Source organism: Lolium rigidum, unplaced genomic scaffold (genome assembly GCF_022539505.1).
Source record: "Lolium rigidum isolate FL_2022 unplaced genomic scaffold, APGP_CSIRO_Lrig_0.1 contig_8472_1, whole genome shotgun sequence".
Taxonomy (NCBI): Eukaryota; Viridiplantae; Streptophyta; class Magnoliopsida; order Poales; family Poaceae; genus Lolium; species Lolium rigidum.
Genome location: NW_025901520.1, coordinates 227948 through 251435, shown reverse-complemented (window position 1 = coordinate 251435; position 23488 = coordinate 227948). Strand labels below are relative to the sequence as shown.

The following is a 23488-nucleotide window of genomic DNA, read 5'->3' as shown; positions in this document are numbered from 1 at the left end:
ATTCATTATCACAAGTCACGACACCATAGAAAATCATTGATTAATAACAAAAACTTCGTCGCCGCTTGAACTATCCCTGGATCATCTGGGCGTTTACTTTGATTGCTCGGCACCTCCTCATTACCTTTAGATTCAAAATGGTTGTCAAAGCGCTGACATACACCATCTCCATGTCTCCTTCAAAGATCTCTATCGTTGGATCCTGCCAGTCAAATCTGCCCCAGTAACAGGCTATAAAATAAATATAATGTACTCCCTCAATTCAATAATTCTTGTTGTAAATTTGGATGTATCTAGACATACTTTGTGAATAAATAAATCCGATCCTACAGCAAGAATTATGGGACGGATGGGGCACAATTTTTTTCGAGAAAACGCAAAGACTTTGCGTTTCTTTTCATTGAACAGAAGAAAGGTACTCGCCTCCTAGGAGCAAGCCATTTTGAATAACTAAGGTCAAGAGAAAACAATATAGTGATCATACATACCCTAATTATTTTTCATCCGGGCCAGACATTTTAAATTAGAGTAAACTGGCTACAATATAGAGGGCATCAATGATCTTTGGAAACGTAGGAGATAATCATCCATTACAGATAGCACATACTAAAAATAGTACATCCCCACATAAAACATGAAAAAAAAATCTGACAGGTAGCTAAGACAAGGAGCCCAGATAGAAAAACAAGGATTAACAGTCACCTAATTGAACACCAACGGCAAGGACATGTACCAGACATAACATGCACCACCTCAGACCCTCAGTAGGTGCCGATGCCAAAGAAACCCGTTGAAGGTGAAGTTTCACGATAGACTAAAATGATAGAGAAATATCTCAGCTCTTACAACCCATGGCCTGTTCACATAGTAAATTCAACGGTGTAATTTGTACGTATGACAGGGCAAACTAATATATTAATGGTAATAAGATGACTTTGTTCAGCACTTGGATATGTCATAACAATACACTGTCATAGCCTAGGGAATTATTAACTCCTAGGGAGGGAACTCTGCACTTAGTGCCATTCCAAATGCCCAGGGAGGGAACTCTGTACTTGTGAGACTGAACTCTGCACAAGGGCTCCACGATCTGGATCATGGCGGCTGTTGCCATTGCAGGCGATGATCATGGCACGATGGGGGGCAGGAGATATTTTGACTCTTAAGTATCTTCTGCACATTTGGGAAATATTGCTATTAAAACATTGGTCTTCTTTCAATTTGCGCCTAATGGGTACATCCCTTCTCATGAAAATGCCGAGGCACTGACAAAATTAACTGACGTTGATATTGTGAAACATGTTTCAGGAATTAACTGAATAAATCAAGTTCTGTTATGCGAGAGCATGTTATGTGAAATCAGTTCAGATTGTTCCTAACACAAACCACGACATTTTGTAAAAAATAATTCTTTAAAGCCTAAACTAAGGCACCTTAGAAGTTTATCCACCGTTTAGCTGGTCAAGATATAGTAAAATGCAGGTGAGATCTAAGAAGTACTTTCCTAAACAAAAGGTTAAATTAGGTAAAGTTTTTGTTGGTTTCAACCCTAGAGCCCGAACGCTTTCTCCGCCATGCTGTTATACCACGACATCAACACATATTGTTAATTGTAATGTTGGTTAGGGATGCACGCCACCAACAAAATAACATTTCTGCCACCCTCTTATGCATATACTCAACTTCAGCATACATTAGCTCATTATTCTACAATAAGACATTGTTCATTAGATGAGCGAATAACTGAATTACTGAAGGCAGAAATATAAGAACAAGAGTAACCTTGGGCCCGTTTTAGTCTGAGCATTTGTAGAGAGAAAAAATTATTTATGCTACCACAAATCATTAATCATTTATGGTGCCAAACAGTAGTAACCGACAATAGTAAGCAGTAAGCGATTACACTATAACACACTCATATGGGTTAATTGGTCACAAGCATGATGCTCTCGGTTAATTGGTCAGTTTTCTGCACCATAAAATGCAATGTAAATTTGTTATTTTTTTTCTTCAGCAAGTGAATATTAAGGTGTGTGTTTTACTCCTTTTATTATTAGCAAGTGTTTTGTGCACATTACACACAGTGGTTTACCGCTAGAGCAGCAGAAGAAGATATGCTTGCACTTGCACCACTGCAACATCTGACGAACAGGTAAGGAAATGCATATGTACCTTCTACGCAGTTTTGTTCTCCTTCTCCTTGAACTGAATCAAAACGAAATGCCCCATAAAACCTCCAAATCAATCTATTTCTGCAAGAGGTACTCAATGTTATTTCCCAGCTCCACAATGAATGATAGAAAGAGCACACTGGCAAAATAACTGGCCATAGTACATATTGAGTTCTGATATTTGAATTTCCCTCTCATGAACATGCAATTCAAATTGTGGCACTTGTGTAAGAGGCTTCCGCTCCTTCTCTCGAAGAGGAATAGCATCCATGCAACCAAATTTAAAAGCTAATACTAACCTTTCTCCCAGATAAATTAAGAGGTTTTGAGAGTTGGGACAAGAGATTGCATATGGTACTTACTCTTTCAGTATCGGTTGTGCGGTCGTGCCTTGATAATTCTCCTCTCAGCCACGCTACCTTAGGGAGGATGTGGTGGGGAGGATTGGAGGACCGACCAGAATAGCTCCTCGAAGTAGAGGCCACTGGCGTTGTGGTTGTTGATCTCGTGGATGGCATGCTCGAGCACCTTCCTTGTCCGCTCGCCATACTTATACTTGGGGCTGATCTCCGCCCAGTACTTGAATGCCTCGATCTAGAAGTTGCCCTTCGTCGATGGCTTCCGCTTCGCCCATCTTCGCCGCCGCCAGCGGGGTGGGTTGACAATATGTGAGCTAGGGTTTCTGGGCACCGGCGCTTGAGGCTGGGGGAGGCAGTGGTGCGGCGCGATTCTGTTCCGCGGCCGCGGGGCACCGGGAAACCGTTCCGCGGCGGCAGGGAGGCCCTGCACGGGTGGTGCTGGAGGTTGATATGTGGCGGCGGCCGGCGGGGGAGTCTGTCATGGTCGTGATGGAGCACAAGACCAGGAAGTCGGCCGTGCTCTCGTGCTGGACTAAAATGCAAAACACCAATGGACAAGCGAAACAATGCGCGACGAAGCGGACGACGGACCAAGTATTGCGATTGACGACGGAACGCTCTCGTCTTTTTTAAGTACTCCGTATATGTCTTCTCCAACATTTTAAGGTTTTGAAATTGAAACTTGAACCAAGAATCTTGATTTATGAATATCAATTACACATTATCAGGGTTTCAAAAGAAATATCTATACTTGTGGTGAAGGTTAACAGCGTTTGACAGATTCACACCCCAAACCTGTAACGGCGTACATATTCCCTTGGAGGAAGCACTAGTTCTAATGATTTTTACCGAATATTATTTCATAATTAATGTTTGTTTAATGTGAAAATGTGGATCATGGCTTTTTTTTTTTTGAACTGGTGGATCATGGCATTTGAACATGAAAATCGCATAGCCTCAGACCCTACTACGTGGACCAAGCTCATAATCAAGGGGTGTTTATGAACGGACCTACCATAGGACTTTGACTTCATACCAATGCAATCACAAGTCCTTAAAAAGGAGCAACGATTCAGTAGGGAAAAGATGAATACCATGTTTCTCGTTTTAGTTTCTTATCAAGAATTCCATGCATTGCTTGCTATGTCTCTGCACACTAGAGGTTTGATTTTCACAATATAGACATGGAAGGCACCGGAATATTCACAAAGAGGTCGTCAGAACTTCAATGCTTACTCTCTGTTGCGAACATCCATCGTGCATCGCTACCATAAGTCCAATCAAGATAGGATGCATGGTTTCACTAGAAAAGAGCAGTAGTACATAGTGTGGTGTTACAACGAGTAAATCTGAATGTTCTTTTAGAGTGAGAGTTGTGGATCGTGAATCACCAGACGCATGTGCTAGGCTGATTTTTCAGCGGCCATCATGACTTTCTCGATCCCGATTTTTGGTGCAGATTCGAGCCTTTTCTCTTTGGCACATTGTTACAAAGAAGAAGGTAAAGCAAATTGGCACCGCGTCCTCACCGTATGTACGTTACGGTACCTTGTTCGTGCTTGTTTCGTCTGGATCGCTCCCCTGTTAATTCGTCGTCCATGTGGGTAAATCGGCAAATCCGTACCTTGTTCAAACAGCTCTACGGCCACCTCGGTATGTATCCATGCTTCCCGGTTTGATGGTAAAATAAAATCGATTTTGTCGTGTGCAGCGTTGCACCTGGAAAAGAGCAAGCATCCTAAAGCATAGGTCACATTCAAGTTCGCCTCCTAGCATCCATTGACTCATCAAAGGCTGCTACGGCGCATGCGAATTAGATTGATGTATTGACAAAAAAGCTGTCCTGAATCGTTCCCTTGATTCTAAAACACTCCAGTGAAGATGAATGTGCATGTTGCGGTGGATCGTTAACGCAAGACAAGATATTGGATGGCTGCTTGTTTGTTACCTTCATCCGCCCATGCACGGATACGTCAGTTACTGCTATTAGTACTTGATACTGAAATGTGCATTTGTGTCGGCGTTCTGAATTCGAATTAGCCAACAAGTAACTACAGATGAATGACCAATTGAATTGAATTTTTTTAGTCCAATTGTGACGGTTATTTAGCACACATTTTAACAGTTTATCACTACGGGAACAAACGGATACACCGACGGCCCCGCACCGTCGGCACAGTAAGGTTCACCGTCGGCACAGGCTCTGCCGACGGTGACCGTCGGCGTCTCCCCGTCGGCACAGCAGGCGTCGGGGTCTGCGCACGCACCGTCGGCGTAGCTGGTCACCGTCGGCACAGTCGTACGCCGACGGCTGGATGGTGGCCGTCGGCCGCCCCATCGTCGGCAGAGCCAACCAGCCGTCACGCCGGCTGCCGTCAACGTCACCGTCGGCACAGTTTTGCTTTTTTTTTCCCAGAACTGGCGGCAAAACGGTGGCATTCAAACTGGAAAACGCGCGAAATCTGGGCAGCAGCTGTGCCGACGGTGTCACCGTCGGCACAGACCCTATGGGCCTGTGCCGACGGTGACACCGTCGGCACACTGCTGCCCGATTTTTTTATTTCCCTGATTTTGCTCCATTTGCACAGCAATTGCATATAAAATAGCAGTATCATATATGAATTGCACACATATAGCTCACATCACGGATATAGCACAAATATGGCACCAAATCCCAAATTTAGTACAAATATAGCACACAAGCAATACGAGTACATATAGTCATCCTACATAGATCATTCTACACATATAGCATGTGTCATGTAGCTAGTACAATGTAGAAACTATGGTGGTGCACCACCCGAGTGACGATCTAGCTACAGACGATCTAGCTCCGAGTGGGTGAAGTGAGGCCGCTGTATTTCGACGGTGCTCGGGGAGGTAGAACCACGACGAGAACCACCGGAAGCAGAACCATGCCGAGGTTCGGCAGAAGCACCAGGAGAATGGCGACCGGGGTGCATCGGCGTACCACAAGGAGTGTCGGCCCTGGATTCTCCCAATCCCTACATGTTGGAGGGAGTTAGCAACTTAGCCATGTCACACCAAGTTAGCAACTTAGCCAAGTTAGCAACTTACCGGGGTCAACTGACGCTGACGCTTGTACATGCAATAGAACTCCTCCTTGGACGGGAACACCGGCGTCGGCCCCGGATGAGGTGGCTCCGGGAGTGGTTCCTCTCGCACTCCGGTCATCATGAACCGAGTGAAACTCTCGCAAGAAAAGGGAGAGATAGCTCAGATTCAAACATGGGGACTTATGATGTTTTGCAACCATAGAGATTGAAACTTACCGCCATCTGGTTGCTCGTCCACTGGACATAGGCATCTTTCACAAGGTCATGCTCCTTAATCTTCTCGAGATACTCCTCGTAAGCTACTGCATAGGCCGCCTCGAGCTGAGTCTACAATTTCAGAAATAATGCGTCTCATCAACATAGCCATTCAGGAACAAGAGTCAAAATAGAGGATGAAAGTGTGGATGACTTACATCTACCTCTACCCGAGAACGGCATTTAGTCCGCGAGGAGGTAGCGTAGCTGCCGGAGGGGAGGGTAGCCTTGATCTGCGTGAAGTTCCTCTGAGGCTTGAAACCCCCGACAAGGCGGGCGGGACGTCCATGCGGCTGGCCGGACCCCGCCGAGCATCATCGCCACCTCGTCGACCGGCTCGGTCATAGGGTCCTCCACCTCTGGATGGAGCTTGGCGTACTCCTCGCAGTATTTTTTCTTGCTCTCTTTGGCCTTGCCGTAGTACATCTCAGGAGCGGGCCGAGGCTCGTTCGGATCGGGCGTCACCAGCTTCATGTGCGTCCACGCTTCCATCTCACCAAGTTCCCTCCCGAGCTTCTTCCCCTGCATCACAAAACAAATGTTATGCATATCATCGAAAATCAAAAAAATGCAGCTTGTTCCATTTTTATATGTACCAGACGGTCCCGATAGCGATCGGTGCTGCTGCTCCCCGCACTGTGTGTTCCCTGATGCCCACGGTTGACCTTGTTCCGGTCGCTCACGGCCTTGAAATCGGGGTTTTCGCCGACCCAATTCTTGACCAACTCCATGAAGGCGGCCCTCTTATTATCAGCCCAATGTGGTACAACCTGCAAAATAAAAACTCATTTGAAGAACAAACAATATAGTTGCAAGTTAGCCGCAGTACATAGAATCGCATTGACAATTACTTACCAACATGAAGTCCTCTATCGTCATAGCCGGGCGAGTCCCTGCACAATCTCAGGCTTTGTGTACCTTATGCCCTGCTCGGCATAGAAGTGGCCGATGCACGTGATCCTCTGGTTGTACCACTGCTGCCGTGTCAACTTCCGACACATGTTACGGAGGATCACGTCCGCCCTCTCCTTATGCTCAGTCGCCACCCTATAATTGCGCTGCAATCAAGCATAACAGAAAGTGTGAGAGGCATGAGTTATCACGGTGGGGTTATCAACTACATATGAATGAAACCCAAAGAGTATGCATTACGTACCCAAAACTTCTTGATCACGGCGTCGGCGGCGGAAGTAAAGCCAGGGTAAGGCGCTATCTCAAAGTCTTCCCAAGTGTAGGCTAGCTTGGACTCGCCTCCAAGGACCGGAGTGTACATCCCCGGCCGATACTTCCTAATAGCAGCTCCAATCAGACTCCCTGGCACGCGGACATTCTTCCCCGTATATGTGAAATTTCTGCACAATTATCAAACATTAGAAACTGCTAAGTGTCATAACGAAAAAGAAATCACCTTACTACTTACTCTATCTTTCCTGGGACAAGGAGCCACTTGTCATCCTCCGTAGCAGGTTCCTTACTCTCATCGGGAACCTGCGCTTCCCCACGAATCCGCAACTTCTTCGGAGCCATCTCCGTCGAAGCCTCCTCGTCCCTAGACTCCTCCTCCTCCTCCCTAGTGTCCTCCTCCTCCTCCTCCCTAGTGTCCTCCTCCTCGTCCATAGACTGTGAAGCCACTGAGCCAGAAGCAGAGGGAATGTCAGCTAGAAGGAGCTGTGCATCCCCCCCTCGTCCTCCAGCTCGTCCTCCCCCTCGTCCTCCAGCTCGTCCTCCCCCTCGTCCTCCAGCTCGTCCTCCCCCTCGTCCTCCAGCTCGTCCACCCCCTCGTCCACCCCCTCGTCCTCCCCGTCCTCCGTCTGCGTCTTCGTAACGCCGGGTGGGAACAATGGGTCTTCCACTCCGTCCGGAAGCACCCGGCCACGGCTTCCGCTGATGCATCTGATCAAGCAAGGAGCTCGATGATGCCTTCCGTCCGCTCATATTGGGCAATTACCTGCATAAGAAAAGAGAAAATAATTAATAAGCATGTTGAAAATGAGTAAACACTAAGCATAATGACAAATGTAGGTACTAAGCATAATGAAAAATGTAGGTACTAAGCATAATGACAATGTAGGTACTAAGCATAATGACAAATGTATGTATTAAGCATAATGATAATGTAGGTACTAAGCATAAAAGACCCTCACCATTCATCACCACTCTCATCTCTAGGCATTGGGTTCTCAGCCTCACTATCAAAATCAGTATCATATGAGTATTCATGGTCGGCATTGGGTTCCGGTTGAGTCTCGACAATGTTGTCTTTGTTCGCATTGCGCTTGGTGAGCATAGCTATGTCCTTCAGGTCCACCACGGTCTCACCACGCATTTGTACATCGTTGTGGAGCTCTCGAAGACCTATGTCTATTTGAAGGTCCCCGAACTGCTCTTCCTCTTGATAGAAAATTCCCTCATATGTTACCGGGTCAATGTTGTTGTAATCGTCCTCGGAGGGGATGGGTAGCTTACCATGTGGCGATACACTGGAACACGACTTCCCAGCCCATGAGTTCCTCATTCCGACATGGGTAGGACAAATAATAAACTTGCTTGGTTTGGTGAGCCACAACATAGACGTCGGATCCGTTGTAGGTGGTTGTAGGCCTAACTTCAACTAAACCAATGGAGGGGGTGCTTCTCATTCCACCGTGTGGGTCAAACCGAGTGGCATTTGAACACAAAGAGCTTGAGTTCTATGTTTGCGTTGTTGAACGTCAACTCGTATACCTTTTGTAACCTTCCATAGTAATCAAGATCATCGGCTCCGCGGGTGTAGACCCCAGTATTTATTGTTTTTGCATTAGGCCGGTTCTTCGGTGAAACTCCGTATGGAAGCGATACCCATTTACATCATACTTGTCATGCGTATGGACTCTACGGTTAAAACCACGGGAAACGCATCTCAACTCGTCTGTCATCTCAACGTTGGGATCAGCTCCCTACAAGTTCAGTTCAGATTATTCTGTGCATTAGTTACGTGTAATAAGACAAGTCACGGATTGCAAAGTAAGAGGAACATTTGAGAAATTACTTTTTCATAGAACCAGTTCACGAAGCTTTTATTTAAGGGCGGGGCACCCTCTTTCAGAAGAGTGTACCACTGCGTGGGAGTGGGACCATTTCTTCCTGACCACATTTCATCATGGAATTCGCTGAAAGGAGAAAATATGTATTAGACCAAAACCAAGTTACTTGGTTGCAAAGTAATTGGTTCATCATTTTACCTCATGAAATCGACCACTTCCTCCATGTTCATAAGCACGTAAAGCATTATGCAATCCTTCTCTTCGGCGAAATGTTCTCCACTTTTGAGGCACCGGCCTTGCCACCGGGATATTGGAAGAGCAAGAGCTTTGGGTCACGCTTGGGCTCGTCGGAATTGTACCGAGCGACCGGGTTATGCTTAGTGGGCACATCATTGGCATAGTACATTGTCGTGGCGTCCGCCATCTCATGGAGGAGAGTTGCCTCAGCTATGCATGCTTCAATCTTATTTTTGTTTCCACATTTGTACCGAATATACTTGAACTCCCTCTCAATACAAAACCGCCAACGATACTGCACCGGTCCCCCAAGAGTGCCTCGTTGGCGAGATGCACGATGAGATGTAACATCGGAGTGAAGAAGCTCGGGGGGAATATCATCTCTAACTTGCATAGCATGTCCGGCACTTGCTTCGCAGCTTCTCAATCACCTCGGTACATATCCGCTTAGCACGGACCGTGCGGAAAAAATGGCTCACCTCCGCAAGCACTCGCCGGACATGATCGGGGAGATACCCTCGAAGCATCACCGGCATCGGCCGCTCAATCCATATATGATAGTCGTGACTCTTGAGCCCGTTTATTTTTCCTGTAGCAAGATTGACTCCCTTACTCATATTCGAACAATAACCATCGGGGAACATCACGCCATATTTGAGCCACGTAAATGCCTCCTTCTTGTCGGCGCTATCAAGACAAGTACTTGGCATGCGGCTTTAACCAACCTTTTCGATTGCCCTCGGGAGGCTGCATGTGTAGAGCCACCCTGTCGCATATCTCCTCAATATCGACTCTAGCTGAAACATTATCCCTTGACTTGCCCGGTATGTTGCAGCAGGTGTTAAGGAATGCCTCCCCGCAATTCTTTTCGGTGTGCATCATATCGATATTATGGGGAAGTTCAAGGTCCTTGTAATACTCGAGCTCTGTTATGCCTGCTATGTGAGTCCAGTTGTGCGTTTTACCATATCCCTCAAATTGGTGGCCGGGTTCCTTACTAGGCTGGAGAGCACGTAGCTCAGCATCAACAGTTGCACCATCGAACTTTGGTATTTCTTTATGTTCAAGCACAACTACGCCTTTCGTGAAGTTCTTCTTGTCAGATCCGAACCGATGCCCCGGACTGAGGAACTTGCGGTGTTTGTCAAAGGCAACATATTTGTGTCCAGCTTTTAGGTGCCTGAATTCTAGTTCGTGCCTGCACACTGGGCATGGAAACTTACCAGCTGTACTATGCCCATAGAATAGGGCGTACCCGGGTAGGTCATGCATCGAGTGGAACCAAACTTTCATGATGAAGTTTCTCTTTGATGCTCGGTCGTATGTCAATGTACCGTGATGCCACGAGTGGTGCAAATCATCCACAAGTGGTTGCATTAAGACACTCAATTTCTTCCCTGGATATTCAGGCCCTGGAAGGATCATCGACAAGAATATGTTCTTCCTTTGCATTACGACTCCGGGAGGGAGATTGAGCGGAATAACAAACACGGGCCAGCAACTGTACGCGGCAGTCGACATACCATATGGGTTGAATCCATCGGTTGCTATCGCAATTCTAACATTCCGAGCCTCACTTGCCTCATTTGGGTGCTTTTCATCGAAGTGCTTCCATGATTGACCATCAGATGGATGTACCATGGGTACCCGTTTCTTCTCGTCCTGCAATCTTATCCCGGTCTTATGCCATGTCATCTGCTTGGCAGTCTCCTCGAACATGTAAAGCCGCTGAATTCTTTTGATGAATGGGAGATAACGAAGAATCTTTATGGCTACTTTTGTCCGCCTCTTCGACCATTGCCTACATCTACCTCATGATACCTAGAGTGACCACACTTGGCACGAGTACTTGTCATCCGCATAGTCTTTCCAAAACAAAAGGCAAAGTTTTGGACGAGACATAATATGTTACATAATCCATTTTCAATGCTTTCAAGATTTTCTTCGTTTCGTACATGGTCTTGGGCAAGCAATGACCTTCAGGCAACATGTTACCTACTGTGTTCAGAGTCTTTTCAAAGGATGCTCGAGTATTCTCAAACATGCACTTGTCGGCTAGCAACTGCGTGATGCCATCAAGTTGAGACATTTTTGCACCCGGGTATAGAGGCCTCCTAGCTGAGGCCATCATATCAATGAAGGCCCTCGCGGTTGGCTCAGGTTCCTCCTCCGGAAGTTCCTCCGGTTGTGGCGGTCCCTCCGGTTCGGGCGGTTCCTCCGGTTCAGACCGTTCGTCCCATGGTAACTCCGGCATGTCGGCATCCCGAAGATCATCTAGCAAGTTTAAGATGCCATCGTTCTCATTGCCATCGATCCGCTGCCGCATCACCTCACCTCTATCACGTTCGTGCCGAGAAAAGTTGACCGGCGGGTCGTAGTCACGCATATACCCATTCCACCAAAGGTGTTTAGTCATCTCTAGAATATCCTTAGGATGACGCCTCCTGCAGTACACTGCAAGGGCAACGGGGACGAACGACCCCCTTCGAACCACGAGCTAACTCCTTCACTAACAAATCTGTCTTCCATTTCCATTCATCTGTCACTTGAGTCGAACTAACACGGCCACTGTACATCCACTCATTATCATCCATCCTGCTTTATTGCATGACAAACAACAAATAGTAGCATGAAATTGAATGCATCATATTTTTATTTTTCTACCGGCGAAAACGCGTGCATCAACCTACATCTCTACAAGGTGGGCTCCTAGCAGCCCCCGAACCCGTAGTTGGGTACGTTCTCCACGTTACGCTCGGGTGCGAGACAGAATTCGGCAGCACCTCCCCGCTGCTCTCCCGATACACGTCTCGGCAAAAGCCGAGAGGATGTGCATCCGGAGAACAACAGGGAGGCGCCGACGAAATCGTGTCTCGCACCCGAGCGTAGCATGGAAAACGTACCCAACTACGGGTCCGGCGACTGTCCCGTAAAGGCCACAAGCGTTACGGTTCAAAATATGCTGACCACTAATGCATATTTATCCGCGTAACGCTTGCGGACGGGAATTGACACCTAGGTTACGCGACTTGACGAAGAAATTAAATCTAGTGACATAAAAAATGCGAAGGGGGAGTCGGCAATTCAGCTCACCCTCGGCTGTAGAGGAAGTAGTCGAACAACCGGCGATGTCGACGGCCGTAGAGATGCGCCGCAAGATCCGGGATCGTCACGCGGGATGCTCACTACGGGACCTAGTTAAAATAATAAAAATTTGTCAATGCAAATTCATCAATTGATAAAACAAATGCATTTGTAATTCAATTTTCATTTCAATTTCATTAACATTTCAATTTTCATTTCAATTTCCATTTCAACTTCAATTAGCATTTAAATTTAATTTTCAATTTCACTTTACCCTAACTAGCTAACTAACTACAAACTACTTAATAACTAACTAACTAACTAAATAGATATAAAAATAAAAAATAAAAAAAATTACCGGCATATTGGGCTGCGGCGGTCGGGGCTGTTGCGGGCAGGTGCGGCGGAGGCGAGCGGGGCCGGGGCAAGGCGGTTGCTGGCGCGGCAGAGAGGAGGGGGTCGGGGCGGGCCGGGTGCAGGCAGCGGCGATGGAGGCCGAGGCTGCGGCGGCTGCCTGCGCGGCGGAGGCGAGGGGGCCGGGGCGAGCCGCCTGCCTGCGCGGCGGAGGCGAGAGGGGCCGGGGTGAGGCGGCTGCCGGCGTGGCGCGCGGAGGCGAGGGGGCCGAGGCGGGGCGGGTGGCGGCGGGATCTGGCGCGGGTGCTGGCGGGCGCGGCGGCGGAGGAAGGGGATGGTGCGGCGGCGGGATTTGGCGCGGGGCGGGTGCTGGCGGGCACGGCGAGGGTGCGGCGGCGGGTGGCGGCCGGGAGGGATGGCGGCGGCGCGGGAGTGGGCGCGGCGGGGGTGGGGGTTGGGCGTGAGTGGTGGAGAGTCCGCGCGCGTGTGGTGGGTCTGACCATTATGGTCGACCCACCTGTGCCGACGGCTGCAGTTGTGCCGATGGTGACCGTCGGCACAGGTTTTTTTTATTTTTTTTTATTTTTATTTTTTACTGCAAATAATAAGAATAGATTATCACACATGGCAATATTTTTTAAAGTTTTATATTCCCGCCTTTCCCACTGACCCTTTCCCGCTACTTCACCTCTGAAGCTGCAGTTGTGCCGACGGTGACCGTCGGCACAGGTTTTTTTTTATTTTTTTATTTTTATTTTTTACTGCAAATAATAAGAATAGATTATCACACATGGCAATATTTTTTAAAGTTTTATATTCCCCCCTTTCCCACTGACCCTTTCCCGCTACTTCACCTCTGAGGGAGTTCCCCCTAAACATCTAGAATCTGCCTAAGTGTAGAACCCCATGTTCGAGAAGCCGGACACACCCGGAGGGGTAGCATTGGATATAGAACCGTCTCAAATCACTTTTTTGCATGCCATGTGGACACACACAAGTTTTGGGGCCATTCCCTAGATCCGATGCTCGATTTCTGACGAAACCCTAGTTCTGTTGACCGCGCCGTCTACCCCTTTGACTGCATCCCATCGGGGGTCCCCCGGTGGGCGTGTGCCTCCATTTGAGCTTGGTTAGGTCATAGGTACATGTGGAAACAAGGATCATCCCATATGATCCCAAGGTTCTCTCCGGTTCACCTCCGAGGAGATCCCCCCTATACATGCAGAATCTGCCTAAGTGTAGGAACCCCCTGTCCGAGAAGCTGGACACACCCGAGGGGGTAGCATTGGATGTAGAACCATCACAAATCACTTTTGTGCATGCCATGTGGACACACACAAGTTTTGGGGCCATTCCCTAGATCCGATGCTCGATTTACGAAGAAACCCTAGTTCCGTTGACCGCGCCGTCTACCCCTTTGATCGCATCCCATCGGGGTCCCCGGTGGGCGTGTGCCTCCATTTGAGCTTGGTTAGGTCATAGGTACATGTAGAAACAAGGATCATCCCATATGATCCCAAGGTTCTCTCCGGTTCACCTCCGAGGAGTTCCCCCTATACATGCGAGAATCCGCCTAAGTGTAGGAACCCCTGTCCGAGAAGCCGGACACACCCGGGGGGGTAGCATTGGATGTAGAACCATAACAAATCACTTTTGTGCATGCCATGTGGACACACACAAGTTTTGGGGCCATTCCCTAGGTCCGATGCTCGATTTCTGACGAAACCCTAGTTCTGTTGACCGCGCCGTCTACCCCTTTGACTCCATCCCATCGGGGGTCCCCCGGTGGGCGTGTGCCTCCATTTGAGCTTGGTTAGGTCATAGGTAAATGTGGAAACAAGGATCATCCCATATGATCCCAAGGTTCTCTCCGGTTTACCTCCGAGGGAGCTCCCCCTATACATGCAGAATCTGCCTAAGTGTAGGAACCCCCTGTCCGAGAAGCCGGACACACCCGGGGGGTAGCATTGGATGTAGAACCATCACAAATCACTTTTGTGCATGCCATGTGGACACACACAAGTTTTGGGGCCATTCCCTAGATCCGATGCTCGATTTCCGAAGAAACCCTAGTTACGTTGACCGCGCCGTCTACCCCTTTGATCGCATCCCATCGGGGTCCCCGGTGGGCGTGTGCCTCCATTTGAGCTTGGTTAGGTCATAGGTACATGTGGAAACAAGGATCATCCCATATGATCCCAAGGTTCTCTCCGGTTCACCTCCGAGGGAGTTCCCCCCTATACATGCAGAATCTGCTAGCTAAGTGTAGGAACCCCCTGTCCGAGAAGCCGGACACACCCGGGGGTAGCATTGGATGTAGAACCATCACAAATCACTTTTGTGCATGCCATGTGGACACACACAAGTTTTGGGGCCATTCCCTAGATCCGATGCTCGATTTCCGAAGAAACCCTAGTTACGTTGACCGCGCCGTCTACCCCTTTGACTGCATCCCATCGGGGGTCCCCCGGTGGGCGTGTGCCTCCATTTGAGCTTGGTCAGGTCATAGGTACATGTGGAAACAAGGATCTCTCCTGCCCTTTTTTACCGCCCACCCTTTCACGCTGCTTCTCTCCCGCCCTTTTTTCCCGCCCACCCTTTCCCGCTCCTTCTCTCCCGCCTTTTTTTCTTGCCCACCCTTTCACTCTGCTTCTCTCCCGCTCTTTTTTCCCGCCCACCCTTTCCCGCTCCTTCTCTCCCGCCTTTTTTTCCCGCCATGATTTCCCGCCAAGTTTTCCCGCCCACCCTTTCCCGCCCATTCCCTCCCGCCAAGTTTTCCCGCCGTTTCAGCCCCTTGCCGGCCTATATATAGCCATGTCTTCTCCACTAACAGCACCAGCAACATTTCTCCCTTCATCGCTTCTCTCATCCAACGAACCACAAAATCCTCCGAGCTGAGCTGCCGCCGAGATGGCTCCTCGTCGCCGTAGCAACACGGGCTTCATCGGCGTTCGCCTGCGGCCTGCGGGACATTTCGCGGCTGAAATCACCGCCGGTGGTACGCGTGTGTGGCTCGGCACCTTCTACACGAAGGAGGCTGCTGCCCGCGCATACGATGTTGCGGCTTGGAGGTTTGGCCGGCCACGCCACGAAATGAACTTCCCGGAGGTCAGGTCTCTGACGGAAGCTCAGAGTCTCTCTACTGAGCCGCTACTTCGCTCACAGGGTGAAGCGCGTCGGTACAGGTCTGGCCAGCGGCGGATTAATACCACCGAGGCGGACGAGCAGTTCATGGCACAGTGGCGCAGAGACCATCCCGGAGCCGTCGAGGCAGAGCGCGCATTCTGGAAGGAGAAGCAGACGTACAGGAGGGAGAGGAGGGCGGGAAAGCGGCAGAGGAGGGCCGAATATGAAGCAGAGTACGCCAAAGGAGAGGCGTCGACATGGGGGAGAATGATGAACGGTGGTTGTGGCACCTCTCAAGTACCGCTTCGGAGGACACCCCCGAGCGAGGACGAAGATTTCGACTTCTGATTAATATGTGTGTGTGTCGAGTCCGTGTGTCTAGCGGGTCATGTGTCGACCCAGTGTTAAGTGCTTTGTTCGTGTGTGGGTGTAGTTCTTTTAATGTTTTGGTTTGTGTGTGGGTCTAGTTCTTTAAGTGTTTTGGTTCCTGTGTGGGTGTAGTTCTTTAAGTGTTTCTGTTCGTGTGTGGGTCTAGTTCTTTAAGCGCTTTGGTATGTGTGTGGGTCTAGTTATTTAAGTGTTTTGTATCGTGTCTGGGTATTAAGTTCTTAAATGTATCACTTTTATGCATTCTCCGTGGACACACACAAGTTTTGGGGCCATTCACCCCCTCCGAGGCTCGATTTCTGGCGAAACCCTAGTTCTATTGACCGCGCGGTCTACCCCTTTGACTGCATCCCATCGGGGGTCCCCAGGTGGGCATATGCCTCCATTTGAGCTTGGTTAGGTCATAGGTACATGTGGTAACAAGGATCACCCATATGATCTCAAGTTTCACTCTGGTTCACCTCCGAGGGAGTTCCCCCTATAGATCCAGAATCTGCCTAAGTGAACCCCATGTACGAGAAGCCGGACACACTTGGGGGGTAGCATTGGATATAAAACCATCTCAAATCACTCTCCGATCCTCGATTTCTGAGAAAACCCTAGACCGGGGTCCCGGCGGGGGATCTATACCGGCCTTATACATATATATAGGTTTCTCGCAAAGGGGTTTGCCAAAATAGCAGTGAGAAAGAAATAAATAAAAAAATGATTGGGATTAATAATTATATGGGTAATAATTATCTCTTTGATGCAAAAAAATGGAAAAACAAAAAATGTGCATAATTGGCTGTGCCGACGGCCTTGGTTGTGCCGTGGGTCACCGTCGGCACAGCATAAGGGGGACCCAGCAGTCAGTCCCTGTGCCGACGGCCGCCGTTGCACCGTGGGCTACCGTCGGCACAGTGCAGACGGCGCCGTGTCAGTTTAACGGCTGGGCCCGCCTGTCAGCGCGTGTACCGACGGTCGTGGCTGTGCCGACGGTGACCTTCGGGCGCCTACTTCCTGTGCCGACGGTCCGGTTTGCGCCGACGGTGGCCGTCGGTGTAGACAGCAGTGTGCCGACGGTCAGCTCCGTCGCCGGTCGACGAGGGCCTCTGTGCCGACGGCCCCGACATTTGGCCGTGGGCACATGGGCTGGCCGTCGGCACATGCCGGCTCTCCCGTAGTGTATATAGCAGCAACGCTTAAGTACTTTGCAGGCGCGGACATGCCTGAATGGCTGAATGACACAGCTTGCCCGAGAGCCTTCTAGGCCGATTGTTCCACAACCTTTTGCGCCGCGTAGCATGCCTGCCTCTCACACGCATCGACAAGTCCACTAAAATAGCGGAGGTTTAAGCGTCTGCATGGCTGGAGCAATGTTGATGAGGTCGAAAGTAAAGTTCTTGCTTTCAAAAAGAAGAGACTACGGATATTTGTTGTTTGGTTAAAGCTCTCGTAATCTTCAACCTACAAAATGACCAAACCCACATTAAACATATGCTTATTTGATGACCTACCGGGCAACACATGACTTCATTTCTAATCTACCATCTTGGTCATCCATAAGAAGAAAGCCTTCCATAAGCAAAAAATGTATAGTGTGCTCCTCATTTTACTTCTTTATCTTAGGATTATCCAATCCCATCTCACCAATTATTTGGTGGGTCGTTGCATGCTAGTAATTTGTATAGAATAGTATATGCATAGAAGGTAGCGGAAATTACCAGCTAATTAAAAAAAGGTTAAGTGCATTTTGGTTCCTCATATCTTTCAAAAGTCTAACTTTGGTCCTTCAACTTTGTTTTGGTTTAAACCTGCCATCAAACTCTTAATTAAGTCCAATTTTAGTCCCTAGTAGCGGTTTAATGATGGTAGACCGGTTTTTTACTCTCTTTTTTACCACCGTGGATAAATTTGGACAAGTTTAGTTGACGTAGGACCATCTCACGTTGAGATCTCAGTTATGCAATTAGCATTAAGACGCCGGCAAGATCGTGATCATTATTCCATTTGGCGTAGTAACCCTAACTCTTCCCCAAAACCTAGCGGTGGTCCCTAACAGTACGATGGCGGATAAGTCGGGCGGGAAAGGCAGAATCGGTGGTCATGCGAGGGTTTTTGCGTCAGGAGGAAAGGTAGAGGCGACTGAAATGGCGAGGAAGGCTGCACCAAGCGAGAAAGGAGGAGGCCGCACAGATGTGTGTTATGGCAAGGGGATTTCTTCTATTTGTTTACCGGAGAAAAATGATCTCACTTATATTAAAACCAGCCAATTTTATCCACGATGGCAAAAGAGAGTGTCAAAAACCGGCCAACCATCATTAAACCGCTGTGAGAGGCCAAAATTGGACTTAATTATGAGTTTAAGGGCATATTTAGACCAAACAGAATTGAGGGACCAATTTTAAACTTTTGCAAGACTTGAGGGACCAAAAGTGCACTTAACCCAAAACAAATTACAACATGGACACCCCTACTCGGCGCCGTCATGCTCTCTCTCTCTCTCTCTCTCTCTCTCTCTCTCTCTCTTAGTTAACAAGGTCAGCCAATCCCTGTCCAGTAACAATCCATCCATCATCTGCTTTCTCAGTGTTGCTAATTGCTTGGTTGGGATGGATGGGTGTCTTGGAGGAGACTGAATCACTTCAAGGAGGGTGGAAAACGAAAGAAGAGAGGCCACCAAGATAGTCCGCCGCACCTCCAAGACCTCAAGGCTACCAGAGGCGGAGCGGACCGACAGTGTCGCTGACGACGGGACGGAACCCTAGATGGATTTTACTGTAGCCACCTCCCTATCACCTCCGGAGTCTCGTACCGGTTCGGTGTGGCTATACTAACTCGTCTTTTTTAAAGAATGGTCTTTTTTTTGTCTGGGTTAAGCATGTTTGGCATTCCGTCATAATGTTAGGTGCATAGGTGTTAGAACACCGCACAGTTGAGGTGGTAAAAAGAACTAACTAGTGTCGAGTATGAGAGCGTCTTCGAAAAGATCCTAACTTATTGGAATGCTCATTTCTAGCTTCTCAAACTAGAATCTAACTTCACACGCGGAAGAGGAAATGTTTGGCACGCAGAGAAGGCGCACCTCATTGTAGCAAGCTAGTGAAGATGACTTCACTATCGGTGATTGTGGGAACGATGCCCTCTACCTGGGCTCGGTTACGTGTTAATATAGACGTGGGAAAAGCCCCCACGGTGGCATACAAATACACGTATACGGAGTGGTATACTATACCATAACCGACACGGGATACATATCTAACACTTCAAACCCTGACGAGGACAATAGCTGGGAAAGCGAGTGTGATGACACCGTCAGTGCGTATGATTTGCGCGAGGACCCTGACCATTCCATGTTCTACGGAGACATCGTCGTTCGTCGGCCATCCAACGTGAGCGGAAGTACACCACTGGTGCAGCAACCACATGCGCAGTGCGGCAAGAAGGGAGCTCCTGCCGATCTTTCATGGGTCGAACGTGTTGTGGACCTTCATCATGGCCATGTCCAAGTCAAGTGGGGTGATGGCAGCACGTCAACGGTACGTGCACCCATACATATGTTCCTTCGAAACCTGACTTTCTTCATACTACTCACTTTATTCATTTGTAGAAACAGATTATATGTTCTTGAGATTGATGATTGCTTCCCATATATTATATATACCATGCTTCAGGTATTACCGCATGAGATCAGTGTGGTCAATGAGGAACACTATGAGGACCTGCAGACTGAAATGGGCGACTGGGTGGAGGAGGACAATGCCGATGCTGCTCAACAATTTGATACTAGCAGCACGGTATCTATCTAGAAACATTATAAATCTCACGCATGTTAACTATTGAATTTGTTTATATTATATACAATTAACTCCAAATTTCGTTATTTCTTTCTTTATTATGCCTCGACGTATTTTTGAAGATTTCATTTTTGAATATGTTTCTTGTATCCACCCTACAGGACAGTGATCCACATGATGATCCAGTAGATGATGCTACAACCGTTGAAGGAGGCGGGGTTGAAGGTGCTGACGGTTCTGTGAATGGCTTAGATGGCTCTACCGCCACAAAGACGGGTAGTCGTCAGTTGGGTGGTGTCATACAGTCCATGATTCGGGCAATTGTCCAGGGATTGGCTGGAGGCAAGTGGTATCTTGTGAACTGCTTATTGCCGTCTCACTCTGATTTACCTAAGACCACACATGATGTTGAAGTGCCGGCTCATGTATCCACGGGTACTCAGCAAGATCCTGCCATTGTTGGCGCTGCTACAGAGGCCAGCTTTGCTCCAGTGACAAGAAGTGATGCAAGTATCGACAAAGATGACTCAGCCGAGGACGCGGAGAAGGCCAGAAAAGCCCATAGCAATGACACTCCGTCTAACTTCCCACACTTCGATGTAGCGCAGAGCCCTCCAGAGCACCATTACCTTGACATCATGGATCAGGTACGGTGCACCCCGTTTTTCCTTATTCCATACTTCCTCCATTTCATAATTCTTGTCATGTTTTTTTCTTTTCACACCAAACCAAGTGGGATCGGCTTCCATTACCTATCATAACGGAAGGGTGTATTTCTGTCGTGCTTTTAGTTTAATTTGAACTAAAACCACGACAAGACTTGTGGAACAGAGGGAATACCACTTTATAGTTTACCGTTGTGACATAATACTATGTTCTATCGCATCAAATACAATATATGTTTCTATACATCACTCTTTTTTTAACATTAATTTACTGAAGCTAACCAACCATGAACTAGATAAGGAATTATCTATTTTCCATAATTTCTAGCTAGGGGCGCAAACATATCAGTCACGACTAGGTAGTCATCACATTATTAGCTGCCTGCTCGAGCTGATTCTGTTGGCAAATGGACTACAGAGCAGCAGCGGTGGAAAGGTGTGGGTCAGGGCGGTGCAGACGGAGTGGAAAATATTAGAGAACAACCTGACTCATATCGGCTTTTGTTTGTATAGTATAATAATCTCAATAGTAAGATGAATCTAATTGGCAGTTTGACATTACACTATGCAGACACCATCTACGTGCGGGCGTACGAGGACCGCATGGACCTACTCCGGGGGGCGATTGTGGGTGCCAGCGGCACACCCCGTACCACGATGGGCTCTTCTTCTTCGACCTACAGCTGCCACCGTCCTACCCGGACGTGCCGCCGCAGGTGAACTACCACTCCTTTGGCCTCCGCCTCAACCCTAACCTTGACGAGTCCGGTACAGTGTGCCTCAGCCTGCTTGACACCTTCGGCGGCGAGGGCACTGAGCTCTGGTCACCGGGGACGTCGACCCTGCTCCAGGTAGTTGTCTCCATCCAGACCCTCGTCATCAACAACCAGCCCTTCTACAATGAGGATGGCCATGAGGACCTAATCAACAAGCCAGAGGGCCACCGCAACGCTCTGCCTTACAGTGAGAACGCATTCCTGCTCACTCTTCGGACTATGCTCCACCTTCTTCGCCGGCCGCCACATGGATTCAAGGGGCTCGTTATGGATCACTTCCGTTGACGGGGAAGGTATGTACTCGGGACGTGTGAGGCGTACCTAAGAGGATGCCTGCCTGCCGACGAGGAAGGCATGAAGCTGCCATGCTCGGCAGGCTTTAGAATCACGCTTGCGAACATGGCGCCGACGCTCGTTGCTGCATTTACAGAGATTGGAGCCGAAGGGTGCGACCAATGACCTCTCGCTACAAGCCCAAAAGATTCTCGTATGATACAATCATACACCTACTTCAGCTGGAGGTGGGTCTCGAATTTCAGTGAAAATGTAATAGTACATGCTCCACCGGGGGTACGCGCGCCCTAACCAACTCTCCCATAAAGCTAGCTTTAGAATTATCACACACCCATGCAGGGAATTACGCCCGAAATTCCAAAAAAATGAGTAATTCAAAGTGTCTTCTTGCCAAGGAAAACTCATAGCATCTGACGACCTAATGGTGGACCAAGGTCATAATCAATGGATGTTTAGGTACTGACCTACCAGAGGACCATGACTTCATGCCACTGCTATGGCAAGCCCTTAATAAGGAGCAAGGGATCCATAGGAAACGTACGAATAGCATGTTCCTCATTTTAGTTCTTTATATCAAAAAATTGTCCAATCTGTATTATTTTCCATGTCTCTGCATGCTAGGGATTTGATTTTCATACTATGCGCATGGAAGGCACTGGGATTAACAAAGGTGTCACCGGAACTGCAATGTCACCAGAACTGCAATGCTTACTCCCAAGTCCCAATTGCATATATTTGTCATGCATTGCTACTTTCAGACCGATCAAGAGTTCAGGTAGACGGTTTCTCTGGAAAAGAGTAGCAGCTCGTAGTGTTTTTTGCTGCGAGGATTTTTTTCATTTTTGTTCCGAGTGAGAGTCGTGGATCATAAAATTCCGGAATGCTATGTCACTTTCTTGTTCTCGATTTTCGGTGCAGATGCGAACTTTTTATTTCATTCGCACCGTGTTTAAAAAAAGGAAACAAATTGACCACCCCACTAGCTGGCATGCAAAAATCATGCCTGCCCACGTGTGCCGAGTAAATATACAGTGTACTCTGCAGCGACAATCTGGCTGATCGATTGAGTTCAACTAATTAGCCAAGATCACTTGTCATATCGTGGCACAAAGGTCAGATATATACTGGTTATGTATGTGCATGTTACTCCACACAAGGTTATATCATGCTCTTTGATCAGACATATATATGTCTTCTCGGACATTGACACGATTTTGAAACTGAAACTTGACCAACAATTTTGATTTATTAATATCAATTACACATTTACAGTGTTTCCGAAGTAATATCTAGACTGGTGGTGAAGCTTGATAACGGTTGATTGATTCATGCCCCAAACCTTTAACGGCGTACATTTTCCGTAGGAGGAAGCAGTAATATTTGTAATGTTTTTTACAAGGTAGTATTTCATAATGTTTGTTTCATGTGAAAATGTGACACATGTCATTCGAATAAAAAAAAAACCCATGCAAGGGGTACTTTGGGCATGTGTAATGGGGTCATGTCAGACTTCCTTACGCTTGCCACATTGGATTTTTGCTTAGATGGGGGCGAAAGAACAAAAAAAAAGAAGGTTGTCTTCCTTTAATTGATGGATGATCTTTTATGAAATAAGAGAAGGTTATTTTCCCCATTGTACCACTTGTGTTCCCTTATCCATACAATTTCCTATTAAAAATAATTATTTTTTGTTTATTACAAGGTAGGACAATAATAGATAATGTATTGTACCCCTTAATATTTATCATCTTCTCTAGATGACGTGGAGTACTAAAAAAAGGCATGCCTTTCCTACCATTGTACCTGCCCTAAGTTACTCAAATGTGTCTCAAGGGAATTAATTAGGCTTGGCCATCTCAATATGAGGTTCCATATTTTCTTTTTGGAAAGAAAATCTTATA

The 23488-nt window shown here is 47.8% G+C and overlaps 1 pseudogene; it reads left to right on the top strand.

Annotated features, from left to right (window-relative positions):
• The window catches only part of LOC124682309, a 28281-nt pseudogene extending 6529 nt beyond the window's left edge, over positions 1 to 21752 (top strand).
• Positions 21753 to 23488: the final 1736 nt, after the last annotated feature.